The sequence below is a fragment of the Triturus cristatus genome, chromosome 4_2 (assembly GCF_964204655.1).
Source record: "Triturus cristatus chromosome 4_2, aTriCri1.1, whole genome shotgun sequence".
Taxonomy (NCBI): domain Eukaryota; kingdom Metazoa; phylum Chordata; class Amphibia; order Caudata; family Salamandridae; genus Triturus; species Triturus cristatus.
In genome coordinates, this window is record NC_140586.1 from 929376024 (window position 1) to 929395358 (window position 19335).

The 19335-nt window shown below is 47.5% G+C and overlaps 13 non-coding genes across 13 annotated transcripts; 4 read left to right on the forward strand and 9 right to left on the reverse strand.

Moving 5' to 3' along the window:
• Positions 1–334: 334 nt before the first annotated feature.
• Positions 335–408, reverse strand: TRNAN-GUU (transfer RNA asparagine (anticodon GUU)). Its single transcript has one exon. It is a non-coding gene; the product is annotated as a tRNA-Asn (tRNA).
• Positions 409–11736: 11328 nt separating this feature from the next.
• Positions 11737–11807, forward strand: TRNAG-GCC (transfer RNA glycine (anticodon GCC)). The gene has a single exon. It is a non-coding gene; the product is annotated as a tRNA-Gly (tRNA).
• Positions 11808–12194: 387 nt separating this feature from the next.
• Positions 12195–12268, reverse strand: TRNAN-GUU (transfer RNA asparagine (anticodon GUU)). The gene has a single exon. It is a non-coding gene; the product is annotated as a tRNA-Asn (tRNA).
• A 1154-nt stretch (positions 12269–13422) lies between these two features.
• Positions 13423–13493, forward strand: TRNAG-GCC (transfer RNA glycine (anticodon GCC)). The gene has a single exon. It is a non-coding gene; the product is annotated as a tRNA-Gly (tRNA).
• A 71-nt stretch (positions 13494–13564) lies between these two features.
• Positions 13565–13636, reverse strand: TRNAW-CCA (transfer RNA tryptophan (anticodon CCA)). The gene has a single exon. It is a non-coding gene; the product is annotated as a tRNA-Trp (tRNA).
• A 243-nt stretch (positions 13637–13879) lies between these two features.
• TRNAN-GUU (transfer RNA asparagine (anticodon GUU)) lies at positions 13880–13953 on the reverse strand. Its single transcript has one exon. It is a non-coding gene; the product is annotated as a tRNA-Asn (tRNA).
• A 1613-nt stretch (positions 13954–15566) lies between these two features.
• Positions 15567–15640, reverse strand: TRNAN-GUU (transfer RNA asparagine (anticodon GUU)). Its single transcript has one exon. It is a non-coding gene; the product is annotated as a tRNA-Asn (tRNA).
• Positions 15641–16806: 1166 nt separating this feature from the next.
• Positions 16807–16877, forward strand: TRNAG-GCC (transfer RNA glycine (anticodon GCC)). The gene has a single exon. It is a non-coding gene; the product is annotated as a tRNA-Gly (tRNA).
• Positions 16878–16948: 71 nt separating this feature from the next.
• On the reverse strand, positions 16949–17020 carry TRNAW-CCA (transfer RNA tryptophan (anticodon CCA)). The gene has a single exon. It is a non-coding gene; the product is annotated as a tRNA-Trp (tRNA).
• A 243-nt stretch (positions 17021–17263) lies between these two features.
• TRNAN-GUU (transfer RNA asparagine (anticodon GUU)) lies at positions 17264–17337 on the reverse strand. Its single transcript has one exon. It is a non-coding gene; the product is annotated as a tRNA-Asn (tRNA).
• Positions 17338–18503: 1166 nt separating this feature from the next.
• TRNAG-GCC (transfer RNA glycine (anticodon GCC)) lies at positions 18504–18574 on the forward strand. Its single transcript has one exon. It is a non-coding gene; the product is annotated as a tRNA-Gly (tRNA).
• Positions 18575–18645: 71 nt separating this feature from the next.
• Positions 18646–18717, reverse strand: TRNAW-CCA (transfer RNA tryptophan (anticodon CCA)). The gene has a single exon. It is a non-coding gene; the product is annotated as a tRNA-Trp (tRNA).
• Positions 18718–18960: 243 nt separating this feature from the next.
• On the reverse strand, positions 18961–19034 carry TRNAN-GUU (transfer RNA asparagine (anticodon GUU)). The gene has a single exon. It is a non-coding gene; the product is annotated as a tRNA-Asn (tRNA).
• Positions 19035–19335: the final 301 nt, after the last annotated feature.

Here is a 19335-nt window from a genome sequence, read left to right on the forward strand (position 1 = left end):
GGCATAAAACGGGAATTAGTGACCCCAACGTGATTTGAACACGCAACCTTCTGTTCTGGAGTCAGACGCGCTACCGTTGCGCCACAAGGTCCTTGCCTTTGGAGTCACATCAGCAGATGTTGTGAGCCTTTTGATTTTTTCCCACCTCCTTATATGCCTAGGGTTGTATTACAAGGTTTGGCTTTTTGTTTTCCATCCTATTGATGAAATTGAGTGCAGGTGCAGAGAGAACGCAGAGGATTGAAATGTTCAGGTAAAGGGTCTTAAGCAGGAGCTCTAGACCAAAGGCACATTACTATGTTTTATTAAAGTGCTTCATGCATGCAAAAGGAAACGTCCCTGGGTGGGCTTGAACCACCAACCTTTCGCGTAACAGCCAAACGCGCTAACCGATTGCGCCACAGAGACTAGTGACGGAAGCACATCTCCTGAGACTCAACATATATCTTTATGTGTGCGCGCCTACCTTGAGCTTGTGTTATATAAGGCGTCTTTATCCTGCACAGCATTTGCCATTTGCTTAGCGTCTTGTCACTGTTGGGTGTTATGATGCGCAGACTACTGTTTAATGGTGTTAGGGCCAGTATTACAACCAGTCCCAGTGTATGAGATACATGTATGACTTTTCTGTGGCCTTCTTAGCGTAGCTATGTGCTCCTCTGGTGGCGTTCTACCAGCCTGTCAGGCGTGTGTCTTGCCCATTGAGGTTCTGTAGCGATCCGAACCCGTGGATTCGGTATCATAGTACTGACACGATTTTGGTACCAATGAACCGCAAATGATCCATTGTATACGTGACAGTGTTTTCGCTGCGCAACCAGCACGAATTCACTGGAAACTAGGGCATTCTCTCTAAAAACCACGGCATCCATTTTAGTTACGGCATCCATCTTGTTTCTTGCCCTCACATAGTCAATGAACGGACGATGACCCCGGCAAGATCACCTTGTTAAGGACACGTAAGCTCGAGCCCGAGAAAGGCTGACGCTGCATGACTCGGCAGAATCAAACTGCCTCCCTTGCCTGAGGCCAGTCCTGCTATACTGGTTCTCGTGTCCGTTGTCCTGACTGAAAGGCCGAAGACGATTGCCCTGCCCGTTTATGATCCATAAACACCTCTTATCCTACATTTCAATCCTTTGCACCTGGCACTGCTCCTTTCCTTCTGGGCTTTTACAATGGGGAGGATACGATTTTTATGATGGGGAGGATCGGGCGAAGAATGAAAAACTGTCGAGAGGACCTGATTGAATACCGAAAAACCCACAACTAATCATTGTTTGATATTTATTTATTATCTGTTTGGGATACCGGGTTGGGCATGAGAAATATTCGTGTAATGTTGCCCCGAGACATTTTTCTTGTATTTAAGAAGCGACCCACTTAATGCAATTTGAACAGTCTCCTAGATTCTGCCTCTGTGTGGTTCCTATGATTTCTGTGTCCCTGCAGTAATAAACCTTGGTCTTTGACGCCGCCATCGAGAAGCCCGTGTCTCTGTTTATTTGTGCACCGAGACAGGAGGAACTCAGGGGTCTTCGGGTGTTGTTTCCCTGACACCTCTGGACTCTTAAAAAGTCCAGAACCTCAATTTGGCGCCCACCGTGGGGCGACGTCATCCGGTACCGGTCCAAAGCCTGAAAAGTTCGAGAAGTTTCGTGTGAAGATTCCGGAGGGAGGTACCCCGCTTCATCGATCCCTGCATGTCGTAAAAGTGGCCCGACAATCTCTTCCACGAGGGTTCCCGTTCCCAGACGGCTACAGAGGACCGCTGCCTTGACTGTCGCCCTGTCTTGGACCCGAGGTGCAGACCTTAGTACGGCGAGACGTGGACGGGTTCTCCTTGGTGACGTCTTCCACATTTCAGTTAAGTATTAAGTGGGTCGTGCTCAGTTTGGTTATTTGGATACGTTTGTTTTGGATTTGTAGATTATCATTGGTTGCTCTTGTTAAGATAATCTTTGTATTTTGGTATTGGTTCATTTTGGTAGGCCTAAGTCCTCTGCGCATTTTTTGGTTGGAATTTGTCTTTGTAGTCATGATTAAGGGTAAAAATTGTTTCTTGTCCTGGTTACGTTGCAACGGGGATTCCCGGTTGGAGGATTCGTGTTCGGTTCCTCCGATTGGAACTCCGACATATGAGCTCTATTGTAAACATGGTGTGGGTCCTATCACGTATAATGAAGTATGGGTCCGTTATACCAAGAAAGATGGTGTCCTTAGTTGGCCACCGCATGGTAGTTTCGAAAGTGAAATCCTAGACAATCTAGAAAAGAAGTTGTTCAAGAAAAAAGCCCGGCCGGCAATGTTTGATTCTTTTCGCGTATGGCGCAAAGAAGCCAAACAGAGAGAAATTAGGAAAACAAAGAAAGAACAGAAAGAGAAAGGGTTGACCTTAATGGAGTCTGCTAGGCAGCTGCATGTCAACGAGACCGAAAAAGCAATAGAAATAGCGAATAGAAAACATAATTTGGCGATCGATAAATGCTACCCTGTCTTGCCATCTTGTCCTGCTAAGCCGATAGAGGACCCTGAAAAGGATCCTCTGTTGTCTTACCTGTTGAGTTCACCTCCACCGTATGCACAGGGTATTACAGCACCACAGTTACTACCTGTTGTACAGCCAGCTGCTGGTCAGCATGGAATAGGTGCTCCACTTCCTTTGAATCCAGCTCCTGTCTTTCCCGTGATTAATGATCCTACGGAACCCCCTCTCCCTGGGTCACCTGTTCCGCCTTTGCCTGTTGTTTCACAAACTGCTTTACCTGCTACACCCACCCTCACTATATCATCTGCTCCAGCTGCTCTGCTCCCGAACCCTGTAAACATTCTGACTCCGCTTTCCGTTCGTCGGAAGATAACCGACTCTGTAACTAATATCTTAACTCCTCTCTACAGGTCTTTAATTGGGACCCCCTTTTCTGACTCTATACAGAGACGTAGCCAGCTTCCTGGTCCCGAGGAACGAGACACGTTAGATTCGACAGCTCTTAGGTGGATGTCGAAAGCTGCGAAGTATGATGCACGAAGAGTGTTAGACACATTTATGCAGTGGAATGAACCAACTCAACGTTATGTTTTTGACGTGATGTGTACTCTTGTGCGTGAAGAATGGGAAGATGATGACTTAGATACAGTCCCCTCTGATTTAATAAATATTCAGCAGAAATTCGCCGCAGGAATGGTGATAGGTTCAGACGTAGGGAGAGCGATAGAATTGATTTTAGCTTATAGGGATGAGTCCCCTTTTCGGGCAACAAGAGACCCTGATGGTACACCGGTAACTAGAAAAAGACGAGGTCAGTATCCGATGAGGGAAGTTCCGCCCATATGGCGCGAAGCAGTTGCTGCTGATGGGAACTTGGGTATTGCAGCTGCTCCAGCACAATTCCAGAGAGTGTGGATACACATCCCTTGGAAGCGAGCTGAAGTACTAGCGGTAAAACAAGCATTGCCAGATCCTCGTAAGAATCCTGCTGGTTATTACAAAGAATTAACGCAGACAGTTCAAGCATGTATCATGAATTTGGCAGACATCGAAATGCTATTTGGTAATGTAGTGCCACAGCCTATATGGGCCAAGATTCGGCAAGAGAACCACCCAGTCGCCTTAGGAGGTGATTGGCCAGCTATCATAGCGGCAGACGCACAGCAGGTTGGCGGAGCTAAACCTGAACCTCTGATTGCTGACTTACCTGGCAGAATAATTAATCTGATGAAAACGCTGATGCCAGCGTTGCGAGTAAATTGGGATAAACTATCAGCATGCAAGCAAAAGAAGGACGAAAGCGTCTCTGACTTCTTCACTAGATTTGAAGAGACTTTCGTAGACCACAGTGGGCAAGATATGAGTACCGAGGGAGGTCAGAGGTTGTTTGTTGATAAGTTCGTGTTTAATTTATTACCTGAGCTTAGTAACAAGTTAAAGGATTCAGAAAGTGCATGGGCAGTGTCGACGACAGCACAGATACTTGCAACCGCACAGTACTACGAGAATAGAGAGAAAGAAGAGAAGGAAAAATCAGAAAAGAAAACGAAAGATTTAAAAACCAAAGTTCTTTTGCAACAAGCATATCCGCCTCGTTCGAATCAGTCAGATTCACAGCAGCGACTCCAGTTTCAACAGCAACCACAATTCCAGAAAGGGACGACCCAAAGATTTAATTATAATTTTCCCCGACAACAGTTAACATGGAATCAGTGTGCCTTTTGTAAAAAGGAGGGTCATTATAAGAATGAGTGTCCAGTACTACACCCACAAACTAGTGGTATCCCAGCTCAGAGAGGTGATGTTGGGTTTACGCAAGCTCCTAGAGGTAGAGGGCGTGGTACGATGACACCACAGGCTGATCGCCAACCGAATTATTTCGACCAGCGAAATATACAACCTACGCAACCAGGTAGATCTCCACAGTATCATGTTGAAGATTACTACGATCATAATGAAGAGATCCATAGAAGCGAGCAATAGGACAGCCGCAGGCAAAGAGAGGGAGTAGTATCAGTTCCAGTTGATCAGAGTGGACCTTATGTCGCAGTAGTTACCTCAGGCGTGGTCGAACCGTTTCTGCTGGATACTGGTGCGGCAAAAAGTTCAATCATGCGTGCAAAACTCCCTGGCGCACCTTTGTCCGGCTTAACGAACACTTCAGTAGGTTTCTCAGGCGCCCCTGTTCACAATCCTGTGTCTAGTCCTTTATCTATCTCTGTTGGGCCATGCGAGCTAGAAGCACCCCTTATCCTAACAACCGGTTGTAATGAGAATCTGCTTGGTTTAGACCTGTTGAAACGCCTGCATGCGACACTGTACTGTTCTCCTTCGGGAGTACAGCTCACATTAGGCAAAAGAGTCATCTCTCCGATGTACATGTCGATGGATAAGCTCCCACCGGAGCTGCGTTCTCTCCCCGATACTCTTTCGGCGACTGGTCCTAACGATGTAGGTCTCTTGGAAATTCCCCCTTACGTGGTAAGTCTAAAAGCGAATGTTAAATTTCCACGAATCCCACAGTATCGGATTTCAAATGAAGGTGAACAAGCACTTTTACTGATTGTAAAAGACTTGATACAAAAGGATGTGATAGAAGAAACGAGAGGAAATGTCTGCAATAGTCCTGTCCTGCCGATTTTGAAACGCACTGATCCTTCCAAACCTCCAATCTACAGATTTGTGATTGACCTCAGAGAGGTTAACAAAATTGTGATTCCACAGTTTCCAGTGGTACCAGATATCACTGCATTACTGACGTTGATTCCTGCATCGGCATCATGGTTCACAGTGATCGATTTGAAAAATGCCTTTTTCAGCATTCCGATAGCCGAAGAAAGTAGAGACATTTTTGGTTTCTCCTTAGGAGGTCGCAGTTTCAGATTCAAACGCGCTCCACAAGGTTATTGTGAGAGCCCTTCAATTTACAGTCAAGCATTAAAGAATCAATTAGATGCCCTTGTACTTCCTCATGGTGTTGCTCTGATCCAATACGTAGACGATCTTTTGCTAGCCGCTGACGACAAGGAAACTTGCAAAGCAGCTACTATTTCTTTATTACGTCATTTGTCCGACTTACATCACAAGGTGTCACCTTCTAAACTGCAATATTGTTGCCAAGAATTTTTCTCTCATGGCAAAACCATTGGTAGCCCTGACTGGAAAAGGTGTTCCGAGCCCTTTGCCATGGTCTGATGAATGCCAACAGAGCTTCTCCGACTTACGTGATGCGCTGTGTTCAGCTCCTGTGTTGGGTACTCCTGACTACAGTAAGCCGTTTACACTATATGTCCATGAAAGAGAAGGTTGTGCATTGAGCGTATTAACGCAACAATTTGGCGACAAGCAGCGGCCTTGTGCATATTTTTCATCCACGTTAGATCCGGTAGCCAGAGCATTGCCAAGTTGTTTGAGAGCCACGGCAGCAGCCGCAGTGTCTATTCGACAGTCTGCTGGACTAGTCATGAACAACATGTTAGTAGTCATGGTTCCACATGCTGTGGATACACTCATGAATCGAACGAAAACTCAGCACCTCACCAGTGCTAGATTATCAGGCTACGAGCTGACACTTTTGGCAAGTCACATTCAGATCAAGCGGTGCAACATATTGAATCCAGCAACGCTGTTGCCGACTGCTCAGGAGTCGAGTGATTCAGAGCCCCATGATTGTTGTTTCAGAACTGAGGAAGAGACAAAAGGTAGAATTGATTTAAAAGATACTCCGTTATCAGACCCATACGGCACGTTATATGTCGATGGGTCCTGCTTTAAACTCCAGAATGGTGATGTGACGGCCGCGTATGCAGTTACGACTTTGAGTACGATTGTTGAGGCTGCAAGAGTGAGTCAGAATTCTGCCCAAGCAGCAGAATTAATTGCATTGACAAGAGCGTGTGTTTTAGCTGAAGGAAAGAGAGTGAATTTGTTTACTGACAGCCAGTACGCCTTCGGCGTTGCACATAGTTTTGGACGTCTATGGAAAGAAAGAGGTTTTCTCACGTCCCATGGAACTAAGATCCAACATGGACAGATAGTCAGCGATCTATTAGAATCCCTGACCCTACCGAATGAAGTTGCGATTGTGAAGTGCAGTGCACATCGAAAGATTACGGATGATGTTGGCCGAGGGAATGCGTTTGCTGATGAGGTCGCTAAAGAAACGGCCAAGAACATGATGAGCCGAATGTACGTTGCAACGTCTGCAAGATGGATTGCTGAATCAGGAATGTGTGAAAATACGATTGACAGTGTGAAAGCAATCCAAAATGAGGCAACTGAAAATGAGAAGAATGAATGGAAGGAGAAAACGGGTAAAATAGATTCGAGTGGATGTTGGATTGATCTGTCTGAGCAGCAACGTTGGATGTTACCCAATGCGTATGTACTTGCAGTAGTCACGATGGCGCATGGAGCGGCGCACATCAGTTCGAAAGGGATCTGTAAAATGTTAGCTCCAGTATGGAAGAATGATGGAATTACTAAGTGTGCGGAGAGAGTGGTGAAAAACTGCATGGTATGCCTGATGCATAATCCTGGCAAGGGAACCCCAACCCCATCTGGCCATTTTGCTCCCCCTTCTTGTCCCTTTGAAGTGATTCAGTTGGATTTTATCCACATGGACAGGTGTAACAATCTTAAGTATGTCCTAGTGGTAGTATGTGCCTTCTCAAGATGGATTGAGGCATATCCGTTAAAGGATAACACTGCTATGTCCACTGCCAAAATCCTCCTCAAAGAATACTTCCCCAGGTATGGTATGCCACAGATTGTTTGGTCAGACAATGGAAGTGAGTTCGTAGGGAAAGTTATGAAGAGTGTGTGTGCAGGCATAGGAATTGTACAAAAATTCCACAGTGCGAATCATCCGCAGTCAGCAGGTTTGGTGGAAGGGAACAATGGCACCCTGAAGCTGAAACTTGCGAAAATTCAAGCTTCCACTGGTCTCTCTTGGCCAGACGCACTACCTCTAGCTTTACTGTCCACCAGAGCGACTGTACACTCTCGAGTAGGGCTTAGCCCATATGAGATTGTGTTCGGCCGCCCTGCTAATGTTTGGGGAGTCCCCAGGCCAAAGGAATTCAAACAAATAGAATACCCAATGTTGATTGATTACCTTCATGATCTGACTGCTAAATTGAGCCTTATTCATCAACAGGTATTCAAATCCTTGCCTAAACTGCCGGAGAGTCCAGGCCACACGTTGAAACCCGGTGACCAGGTCGTGGTCCGGAACTTTGAACGTAGCCGGAACCTTCAGCCAAGATTCGTGGGCCCGTTCCAGGTCCTCCTCGCAACCAGAACTGCAGTACGCCTAGCTGGAAGGAAGAATTGGGTGCACGCCAGCCATACGAAGCGTGTCCCTCTTCCACTCCCCTATGACAATTGGGTTAGACAGGGAATTGGTGTATCCGAGACAGAACCTGTTCCTAGGCACATCCCTTTCAGTGATGCAGAGTACCTAACGGACCACCCACGAACAGAAACACAGAACTTTGACACTTCAGCAGGAACTGTTCCTTTGAACCCTGAACCGAGTATCGTACAAAGTGAACACTTGTCACCTGTGGAGTCGAACATTTCTACACCTGCGGACCAGCTATTTCAAGACCAAACAAGACCTCGAAAGTACAGATACAATCTACGTTCTCATGTGATAAACTGATGACATTGCATTATTACATTTTTTTGTTTGAAAACTGTAAAACTGTTTTGATCGCATTGCATCCCGTACAGTCAGGAAGTTTGCTTTTATTTTTACTATCCTCTTACCTTGCCGTCTGGGTTACCGTAGGGTCGTAACGTGTGCCTTGTTTTAATTTACAGGGAATCAGACATTAGGTCGGTTTCTTCTGTTTGTCTTGGGAACTCCCAGGATAGACAGAGGTAAGTTTCTAACACGTACAAATCATCCGTTGCGAACGGTTGTAGAAGATGGAGCTTCCTGAATTACGACGGGTTAAAGTCATAAATGTGCACAAGACAAAATTATTTGACATATTGTACAGTAAATGTTTCCTAATGCAATGTGCTCTGACACTTCTGATTGTTTTTATAACTCTAGTAGGCGGAATTATTTTTGGTATTCAATTGATCTTTGCACCTGTTACGTCTACAGTATCTCCTCATATTTCTGTTTCCCCAACTATTGGCACTATTCACTCTTTCCACCCTTTTCCTGCTCACGAGCAAGCTCGACGCTCTGAGTTTATAAATAACACTTTCATTCAGCTCTTGCACCAACATCAACTAGTGGTTAACACAACAAACTGCTGGGTGTGTGGCTTAATACCACATACCATGGACAAAGGCATCCCTTATTTGGTTCTGCCTTTCAGTTATAATGGATCATTCTGGGCATTTCAGACCATGTTCGCCTATGCTCTAGAGACCTACCCTCCACGACCTCCGCGTTCCACCCGGTATAACTCTGCTAATAGAGCCTTGGTAAAAGGAATCACTGACATGGTGAGAGATGTCAATAATACTCCGTACATTCCCAAGGATGAGTTGCGAGTTTACATGGGGTGGAACATTACAGAATATGGCATTACTCTGGGCGAGAACAAACGTAAGAGCTCAACTCCGATATGGGTCGTACCCCACCAAGGTCAGGTCTGTTTGCAAGGGAATGGGAGGTATCCGAAAGCTCGACTGGGGAAGAGTGACTGTATTGAAACATACGTGTTCCCGTCACAATCTTCCCCTGCATTCTTAGCCGCTAAGGGTACCTATTTTGTTTGTCAAGACAGAGCATATACATGGCTGCCCGCTGACTTCTCAGGCTCATGTTATATCGCTCGACTGTTACCTCCGACATACACTGCTGCACCGGACTATCACAAAACGAGAGTTGTGAGAGGTGTATTCAGTAAAGAAGATACTGCTGGCCAAGAAGCAGGAGACTTTTTCAAAGGTTACCTTCCGTTCTGGGGGCCTATGGTCAACAGTAGAAACCTGCGTCAACTAACACGAGTAGTTGAATCCACCATTACCGAAACTGCGGGTGCCCTTAGTAACCTAACGGCTGAGCTTCAAGCGGATCGCCTCATGACGTTACAGAACCGTATGGTTCTCGATGTGTTACTTGCAGATTGAGGTGAGGTATGCAAAATGATCCAATCAAGTTGTTGCGTTTTTATCCCAGATAATGCGCCAACAGTATACAAGGCCATCTCTAAGCTACACAAAATCTCCGACTCCATTCACGTAGAGGAAGGTGACTGGTCACTTATGGGATGGTTCTGGAATCTGTTATCTGCATGGGGGTGGAAGGTTCTAATGGTCATTGGTGTTACGTTAGTATTTTTATTCTCGTGCTGTCTCATTATTCAGTGTGGCCCTGCCTTATGTAGCGTTTGTGTTTCATCATGCATAAGAAGACCACCTGTTTCCAGAGATACGCCACGGGATAGAGTAATGCTACAACAACATATCAGTGACCTGATGAACATAGAACTGGACTCTGACATAGAGTGAGTTATTGCCTATGTAAGGGCAAAAGGACGGTCTGAGGTTCTGTAGCGATCCGAACCCGTGGATTCGGTATCATAGTACTGACACGATTTTGGTACCAATGAACCGCAAATGATCCATTGTATACGTGACAGTGTTTTCGCTGCGCAACCAGCACGAATTCACTGGAAACTAGGGCATTCTCTCTAAAAACCACGGCATCCATTTTAGTCACGGCATCCATCTTGTTTCTTGCCCTCACATAGTCAATGAACGGACGATGACCCCGGCAAGATCACGTTGTTAAGGACACGTAAGCTCGAGCCCGAGAAAGGCTGACGCTGCATGACTCGGCAGAATCAAGCTGCCTCCCTTGCCTGAGGCCCGTCCTGCTATACTGGTTCTCGTGTCCATTGTCCTGACTGAAAGGCAGAAGACGATTTCCCTGCCCGTTTATGATCCATAAACACCTCTTATCCTACATTTCAATCCTTTGCACCTGGCACTGCTCCTTTCCTTCTGGGCTTTTACAATGGGGAGGATACGATTTTTATGATGGGGAGGATCGGGCGAAGAATGAAAAACTGTTGAGAGGACCTGATTGAATACCGAAAAACCCACAACTAATCATTGTTTGATATTTATTTATTATCTGTTTGGGATACCGGGTTGGGCATGAGAAATATTCGTGTAATGTTGCCCCGAGACATTTTTCTTGTATTTAAGAAGCGACCCACTTAATCCAATTTGAACAGTCTCCTAGATTCTGCCTCTGTGTGGTTCCTATGATTTCTGTGTCCCTGCAGTAATAAACCTTGGTCTTTGACGCCGCCATCGAGAAGCCCGTGTCTCTGTTTATTTGTGCACCGAGACAGGAGGAACTCAGGGGTCTTCGGGTGTTGTTTCCCTGACACCTCTGGACTCTTAAAAAGTCCAGAACCTCACCATCCAATCTTCACTGTGGCATGTTAGACTTGTCTTCTCTGTGAGCGGAGTCTCCTTCCCAGAGCAGGTGCTTTCTCTGAACTCTTGCTTTGTAAGACTGCTGGGCAAGGCCCTCCCTAGCCCCTCACTCAGATAGATACATTTACCTGCAGAGCTCAGCTTTGGAGAAAGAGAGGGGGAAGAGAGCGCAAAGGGGAAGGACCAAGGTGCACACCTTATTTTACATAAAAGCTCGGGCTCTTGGGAGGACAGGGATATGAGGGTTCTCAGGGAAAGCCATCACATTAGTATTGATGGCTGGGCCTTGAAACACAATAATCCCGGAATGGCCAGGCACAAAATGCCTGTGCAATAGGCCTGACCATAGGCTTCTGGAGCTCTTGCTCTCCAGAGGCCCCAGTGGTCTAAGCCCGACCAGGGCTGTAGGCCGCGTTGGGAGCGCGTTAGGGACGCAGGGCGCAGAACTCTGCCCGTTTCGCCCCAGCATTTCGGGGAGGACAGGGAATTTGGCAAAGACAGTGGGAAGGATTTTTAAGGAGGAGAGTTCAGTGACATGATCTGAAACACAATAGTGCTGGTGATCTGGAGGCTGCCTTCTATGAGCCACTTCTGTCGGGAGCAGCCTGCCATCATGCCCTGATAACCACAACACTAGTCCCAAGCCAGTGACCTCAGCAAATTCAAAAACATTCATACTTATAGTCTCCTGCATCTGATTCTTGCCATCATGTGAAACGTTGGCATTCCAATGTCTGTTGCACACACTTTGTTCATAGGTGTGCAATTTGAGTGCGTGCGCCTCATCACTGTCTGCGACAGAGCTCTGTCTCTAAGCTAACCAATGTGAAGCATTGGTGGTTCAGTGGTAGAATTCTCGCCTGCCACGTGGGAGGCCCGGGTTCGATTCCCAGCCAATGCAAGGCTGCCTTCTATTGACTTTGCTTTCTAAATGAAATATGGGAACTCAGTGGGGCATAAAATGGGAAACAGTGACCCCCAACGTGATTTGAACACGCAACCTTCTGATCTGGAGTCAGACACGCTACCGTTGTGCCACGAGGTCCTTGCTTTTGGAGTCACATCAGCAAATGTTTTGAGCCTTTAGATTTTTTCCCACCTCCTTATATGCCTAGGGTTGTATTACAAGGTTTGGCTTTTTGTTTTCCATCCTATTGATGAAATTGAGTGCAGGTGCAGAGAGAACGCAGAGGATTGAAATGTTCAGGTAAAGGGTCTCAAGCAGGAGCTCTAGACCAAAGGCACATTACTATGTTTTATTAAAGTGCTTCATGCATGCAAAAGGAAACGTCCCTGGGTGGGCTTGAATCACCAACCTTTCGGTTAACAGCCGAACGCGCGAACCGATTGCGCCACAGAGACTAGTGACAAAAGCACTTCTCCTGAGACTCAACATATATCTTTATGTGTGCGCGCCTGCCTTGAGCTTGTGTTATATAAGGCGTCTTTATCCTACGCAGCATTTGCCATTTGCTTAGTGTCTTGTCACTGTTGGGTGTTATGATGCGCAGACTACTGTCTAATGGTGTTAGGGCCAGTATTACAACCAGTCCCAGTGTATGAGATACATGTATGACTTTTCTGTGGCCTTCTTAGCGTAGCTATCTGCTCCTCTGGTGGTGTTCTACCAGCCTGTCAGGCGTGTGTCTTGCCCATCCAATCTTCACTGTGGCATGTTAGACTTGTCTTCTCTGTGAGCGGAGTCTCCTTCCCAGAGCAGGTGCTTTCTCTGAACTCTTGCTTTGTAAGACTGCTGGGCAAGGCCCTCCCTAGCCCCTCACTCAGATAGATACATTTACCTGCAGAGCTCAGCTTTGGAGAAAGAGAGGGGGCAGAGAGCGCAAAGGGGAAGGCCCAAGGTGCACACCTTATTTTACATAAAAGCTCGGGCTCTTGGGAGGACAGGGACATGAGGGTTCTCAGCGAAAGCCATCACATTAGTATTGATGGCTGGGCCTTGAAACACAACAATCCCGGAATGGCCAGGCACAAAATTCCTGTGCAATAGGCCTGACCATAGGCTTCTGGAGGTCTTGCTCTCCAGAGGCCCCAGTGGTCTAAGCCCGACCAGGGCTGTGCCCGACCAGGGCTGTAGGCCGCGTTGGGAGCGCGTTAGGGACGCCGGGCGCAGAACTCTGCCCGTTTCACCCCAGCATTTCGGGGAGGACAGGGAATTTGGCAAAGACAGTGGGAAGGATTTTTAAGGAGGAGAGTTCAGTGACATGATCTGAAACACAATAGTGCTGGTGATCTGGAGGCTGCCTTCTATGAGCCACTTCTGTCGGGAGCAGCCTGCCATCATGCCCTGATAACCACAACACTAGTCCCAAGCCAGTGACCTCAGCAAATGCAAAAACATTCATACTTATAGTCTCCTGCATCTGATTCTTGCCATCATGTGAAACGTTGGCATTCCAATGTCTGTTGCACACACTTTGTTCATAGGTGTGCAATTTGAGTGCGTGCGCCTCATCACTGTCTTGGACAGAGCTCTGTCTCTAAGCTACACATGTGAAGCATTGGTGGTTCAGTGGTAGAATTCTCGCCTGCCACGCGGGAGGCCCGGGTTCGATTCCCGGCCAATGCAAGGCTGTGTTCTTTTGACTTTGCTTTCTAAATCAAATATGGGAACTCAGTGGGGCATAAAATGGGAAACAGTGACCCCGACTTGATTTGAACACGCAACCTTCTGATCTGGAGTCAGACGCGCTACCGTTGCGCCACGAGGTCCTTGCTTTTGGAGTCACATCAGCAAATGTTGTGAGCCTTTTCATTTTTGCCCACCTCCTTATATGCCTAGGGTTGTATTACAAGGTTTGGCTTTTTGTTTTCCATCCTATTGATGAAATTGAGTGCAGGTGCAGAGAGAACGCAGAGGATTGAAATGTTCAGGGAAAGGGTCTCACGCAGGAGCTCTAGACCAAAGGCACATTACTATGATTTATTAAAGTGCTTCATGCATGCAAAAGGAAACGTCCCTGGGTGGGCTTGAACCACCAACCTTTCGGTTAACAGCCAAACGCGCTAACCGATTGCGCCACAGAGACTAGTGACAAAAGCACATCTCCTGAGACTCAACATATATCTTTATGTGTGCGCGCCTGCCTTGAGCTTGTGTTATATAAGGCGTCTTTATCCTACGCAGCATTTGCCATTTGCTTAGTGTCTTGTCACTGTTGGGTGTTATGATGCGCAGACTACTATCTAATGGTGTTAGGGCCAGTATTACAACCAGTCCCAGTGTATGAGATACATGTATGACTTTTCTGTGGCCTTCTTAGCGTAGCTATCTGCTCCTCTGGTGGTGTTCTACCAGCCTGTCAGGCGTGTGTCTTGCCCATCCAATCTTCACTGTGGCATGTTAGACTTGTCTTCTCTGTGAGCGGAGTCTCCTTCCCAGAGCAGGTGCTTTCTCTGAACTCTTGCTTTGTAAGACTGCTGGGCAAGGCCCTCCCTAGCCCCTCACTCAGATAGATACATTTACCTGCAGAGCTCAGCTTTGGAGAAAGAGAGGGGGCAGAGAGCGCAAAGGGGAAGGCCCAAGGTGCACACCTTATTTTACATAAAAGCTCGGGCTCTTGGGAGGACAGGGACATGAGGGTTCTCAGGGAAAGCCATCACATTAGTATTGATGGCTGGGCCTTGAAACACAACAATCCCGGAATGGCCAGGCACAAAATGCCTGTGCAATAGGCCTGACCATAGGCTTCTGGAGGTCTTGCTCTCCAGAGGCCCCAGTGGTCTAAGCCCGACCAGGGCTGTGCCCGACCAGGGCTGTAGGCCGCGTTGGGAGCGCGTTAGGGACGCAGGGTGCAGAACTCTGCCCGTTTCACCCCAGCATTTCGGGGAGGACAGGGAATTTGGCAAAGACAGTGGGAAGGATTTTTAAGGAGGAGAGTTCAGTGACATGATCTGAAACACAATAGTGCTGGTGATCTGGAGGCTGCCTTCTATGAGCCACTTCTGTCGGGAGCAGCCTGCCATCATGCCCTGATAACCACAACACTAGTCCCAAGCCAGTGACCTCAGCAAATGCAAAAACATTCATACTTATAGTCTCCTGCATCTGATTCTTGCCATCATGTGAAACGTTGGCATTCCAATGTCTGTTGCACACACTTTGTTCATAGGTGTGCAATTTGAGTGCGTGCGCCTCATCACTGTCTGCGACAGAGCTCTATCTCTAAGCTAACCAATGTGAAGCATTGGTGGTTCAGTGGTAGAATTCTCGCCTGCCACGTGGGAGGCCCGGGTTTGATTCCCAGCCAATGCAAGGCTGCCTTCTATTGACTTTGCTTTCTAAATGAAATATGGGAACTCAGTGGGGCATAAAATGGGAAACAGTGACCCCCAACGTGATTTGAACACGCAACCTTCTGATCTGGAGTCAGACACGCTACCGTTGTGCCACGAGGTCCTTGCTTTTGGAGTCACATCAGCAAATGTTTTGAGCCTTTAGATTTTTTCCCACCTCCTTATATGCCTAGGGTTGTATTACAAGGTTTGGCTTTTTGTTTTCCATCCTATTGATGAAATTGAGTGCAGGTGCAGAGAGAACGCAGAGGATTGAAATGTTCAGGTAAAGGGTCTCAAGCAGGAGCTCTAGACCAAAGGCACATTACTATGTTTTATTAAAGTGCTTCATGCATGCAAAAGGAAACGTCCCTGGGTGGGCTTGAATCACCAACCTTTCGGTTAACAGCCGAACGCGCGAACCGATTGCGCCACAGAGACTAGTGACAAAAGCACTTCTCCTGAGACTCAACATATATCTTTATGTGTGCGCGCCTGCCTTGAGCTTGTGTTATATAAGGCGTCTTTATCCTACGCAGCATTTGCCATTTGCTTAGTGTCTTGTCACTGTTGGGTGTTATGATGCGCAGACTACTGTCTAATGGTGTTAGGGCCAGTATTACAACCAGTCCCAGTGTATGAGATACATGTATGACTTTTCTGTGGCCTTCTTAGCGTAGCTATCTGCTCCTCTGGTGGTGTTCTACCAGCCTGTCAGGCGTGTGTCTTGCCCATCCAATCTTCACTGTGGCATGTTAGACTTGTCTTCTCTGTGAGCGGAGTCTCCTTCCCAGAGCAGGTGCTTTCTCTGAACTCTTGCTTTGTAAGACTGCTGGGCAAGGCCCTCCCTAGCCCCTCACTCAGATAGATACATTTACCTGCAGAGCTCAGCTTTGGAGAAAGAGAGGGGGCAGAGAGCGCAAAGGGGAAGGCCCAAGGTGCACACCTTATTTTACATAAAAGCTCGGGCTCTTGGGAGGACAGGGACATGAGGGTTCTCAGGGAAAGCCATCGCATTAGTATTGATGGCTGGGCCTTGAAACACAACAATCCCGGAATGGCCAGGCACAAAATTCCTGTGCAATAGGCCTGACCATAGGCTTCTGGAGGTCTTGCTCTCCAGAGGCCCCAGTGGTCTAAGCCCGACCAGGGCTGTGCCCGACCAGGGCTGTAGGCCGCGTTGGGAGCGCGTTAGGGACGCATAAAGGGACGCAGGGCGCAGAACTCTGCCCGTTTCACCCCAGCATTTCGGGGAGGACAGGGAATTTGGCAAAGACAGTGGGAAGGATTTTTAAGGAGGAGAGTTCAGTGACATGATCTGAAACACAATAGTGCTGGTGATCTGGAGGCTGCCTTCTATGAGCCACTTCTGTCGGGAGCAGCCTGCCATCATGCCCTGATAACCACAACACTAGTCCCAAGCCAGTGACCTCAGCAAATGCAAAAACATTCATACTTATAGTCTCCTGCATCTGATTCTTGCCATCATGTGAAACGTTGGCATTCCAATGTCTGTTGCACACACTTTGTTCATAGGTGTGCAATTTGAGTGCGTGCGCCTCATCACTGTCTTGGACAGAGCTCTGTCTCTAAGCTACACATGTGAAGCATTGGTGGTTCAGTGGTAGAATTCTCGCCTGCCACGCGGGAGGCCCGGGTTCGATTCCCGGCCAATGCAAGGCTGTGTTCTTTTGACTTTGCTTTCTAAATCAACTATGGGAACTCAGTGGGGCATAAAATGGGAAACAGTGACCCCGACTTGATTTGAACACGCAACCTTCTGATCTGGAGTCAGACGCGCTACCGTTGCGCCACGAGGTCCTTGCTTTTGGAGTCACATCAGCAAATGTTGTGAGCCTTTTCATTTTTGCCCACCTCCTTATATGCCTAGGGTTGTATTACAAGGTTTGGCTTTTTGTTTTCCATCCTATTGATGAAATTGAGTGCAGGTGCAGAGAGAACGCAGAGGATTGAAATGTTCAGGGAAAGGGTCTCACGCAGGAGCTCTAGACCAAAGGCACATTACTATGATTTATTAAAGTGCTTCATGCATGCAAAAGGAAACGTCCCTGAGTGGGCTTGAACCACCAACCTTTCGGTTAACAGCCAAACGCGCTAACCGATTGCGCCACAGAGACTAGTGACAAAAGCACATCTTCTGAGACTCAACATATATCTTTATGTGTGCGCGCCTGCCTTGAGATTGTGTTATATAAGGCGTCTTTATCCTACGCAGCATTTGCCATTTGCTTAGTGTCTTGTCACTGTTGGGTGTTATGATGCGCAGACTACTATCTAATGGTGTTAGGGCCAGTATTACAACCAGTCCCAGTGTATGAGATACATGTATGACTTTTCTGTGGCCTTCTTAGCGTAGCTATCTGCTCCTCTGGTGGTGTTCTACCAGCCTGTCAGGCGTGTGTCTTGCCCATCCAATCTTCACTGTGGCATGTTAGACTTGTCTTCTCTGTGAGCGGAGTCTCCTTCCCAGAGCAGGTGCTTTCTCTGAACTCTTGCTTTGTAAGACTGCTGGGCAAGGCCCTCCCTAGCCCCTCACTCAGATAGATACATTTACCTGCAGAGCTCAGCTTTGGAGAAAGAGAGGGGGCAGAGAGCGCAAAGGGGAAGGCCCAAGGTGCACACCTTATTTTACATAAAAGCTCGGGCTCTTGGGAGGACAGGGACTTGAGGGTTCTCAGGGAAAGCCATCACATTAGTATTGATGGCTGGGCCTTGAAACACAACAATCCCGGAATGGCCAGGCACAAAATGCCTGTGCAATAGGCCTGACCATAGGCTTCTGGAGGTCTTGCTCTCCAGAGGCCCCAGTGGTCTAAGCCCGACCAGGGCTGTGCCCGACCAGGGCTGTAGGCCTCGTTGGGAGCGCGTTAGGGACGCATAAAGGGACGCAGGGCGCAGAACTCTGCCCGTTTCACCCCAGCATTTCGGGGAGGACAGGGAATTTGGCAAAGACAGTGGGAAGGATTTTTAAGGAGGAGAGTTCAGTGACATGATCTGAAACACAATAGTGCTGGTGATCTGGAGGCTGCCTTCTATGAGCCACTTCTGTCGGGAGCAGTCTGCCATCATGCCCTGATAACCCCAACACTAGTCCCAAGCCAGTGACCTCAGCAAATGCAAAAACATTCATACTTATAGTCTCCTGCATCTGATTCTTGCCATCATGTGAAACGTTGGCATTCCAATGTCTGTTGCACACACTTTGTTCATAGGTGTGCAATTTGAGTGCGTGCGCCTCATCACTGTCTTGGACAGAGCTCTGTCTCTAAGCTACACATGTGAAGCATTGGTGGTTCAGTGGTAGAATTCTCGCCTGCCACGCGGGAGGCCCGGGTTCGATTCCCGGCCAATGCAAGGCTGTGTTCTTTTGACTTTGCTTTCTAAATCAAATATGGGAACTCAGTGGGGCATAAAATGGGAAACAGTGACCCCGACGTGATTTGAACACGCAACCGTCTGATCTGGAGTCAGACGCGCTACCGTTGCGCCACGAGGTCCTTGCTTTTGGAGTCACATCAGCAAATGTTGTGAGCCTTTTCATTTTTGCCCACCTCCTTATGTGCCTAGGGTTGTATTACAAGGTTTGGCTTTTTGTTTTCCATCCTATTGATGAAATTGAGTGCAGGTGCAGAGAGAACGCAGAGGATTGAAATGTTCAGGGAAAGGGTCTCTCGCAGGAGCTCTAGACCAAAGGCACATTACAATGATTTATTAAAGTGCTTCATGCATGCAAAAGGAAACGTCCCTGGGTGGGCTTGAACCACCAACCTTTCGGTTAACAGCCGAACGCACTAACCGATTGCGCCACAGAGACTAGTGACAAAAGCACATCTCCTGAGACTCAACATATATCTTTATGTGTGCGCGCCTGCCTTGAGCTTGTGTTATATAAGGCGTCTTTATCCTACGCAGCATTTGCCATTTGCTTAGTGTCTTGTCACTGTTGGGTGTTATGACGCGCAGACTACTGTCTAATGGTGTTAGGGCCAGTATTACAACCAGTCCCAGTGTATGAGATACATGAATGACTTTTCTGTGGCCTTCTTAGCGTAGCTATCTGCTCCTCTGGTGGTGTTCTACCAGCCTGTCAGGCGTGTGTCTTGCCCATCCAATCT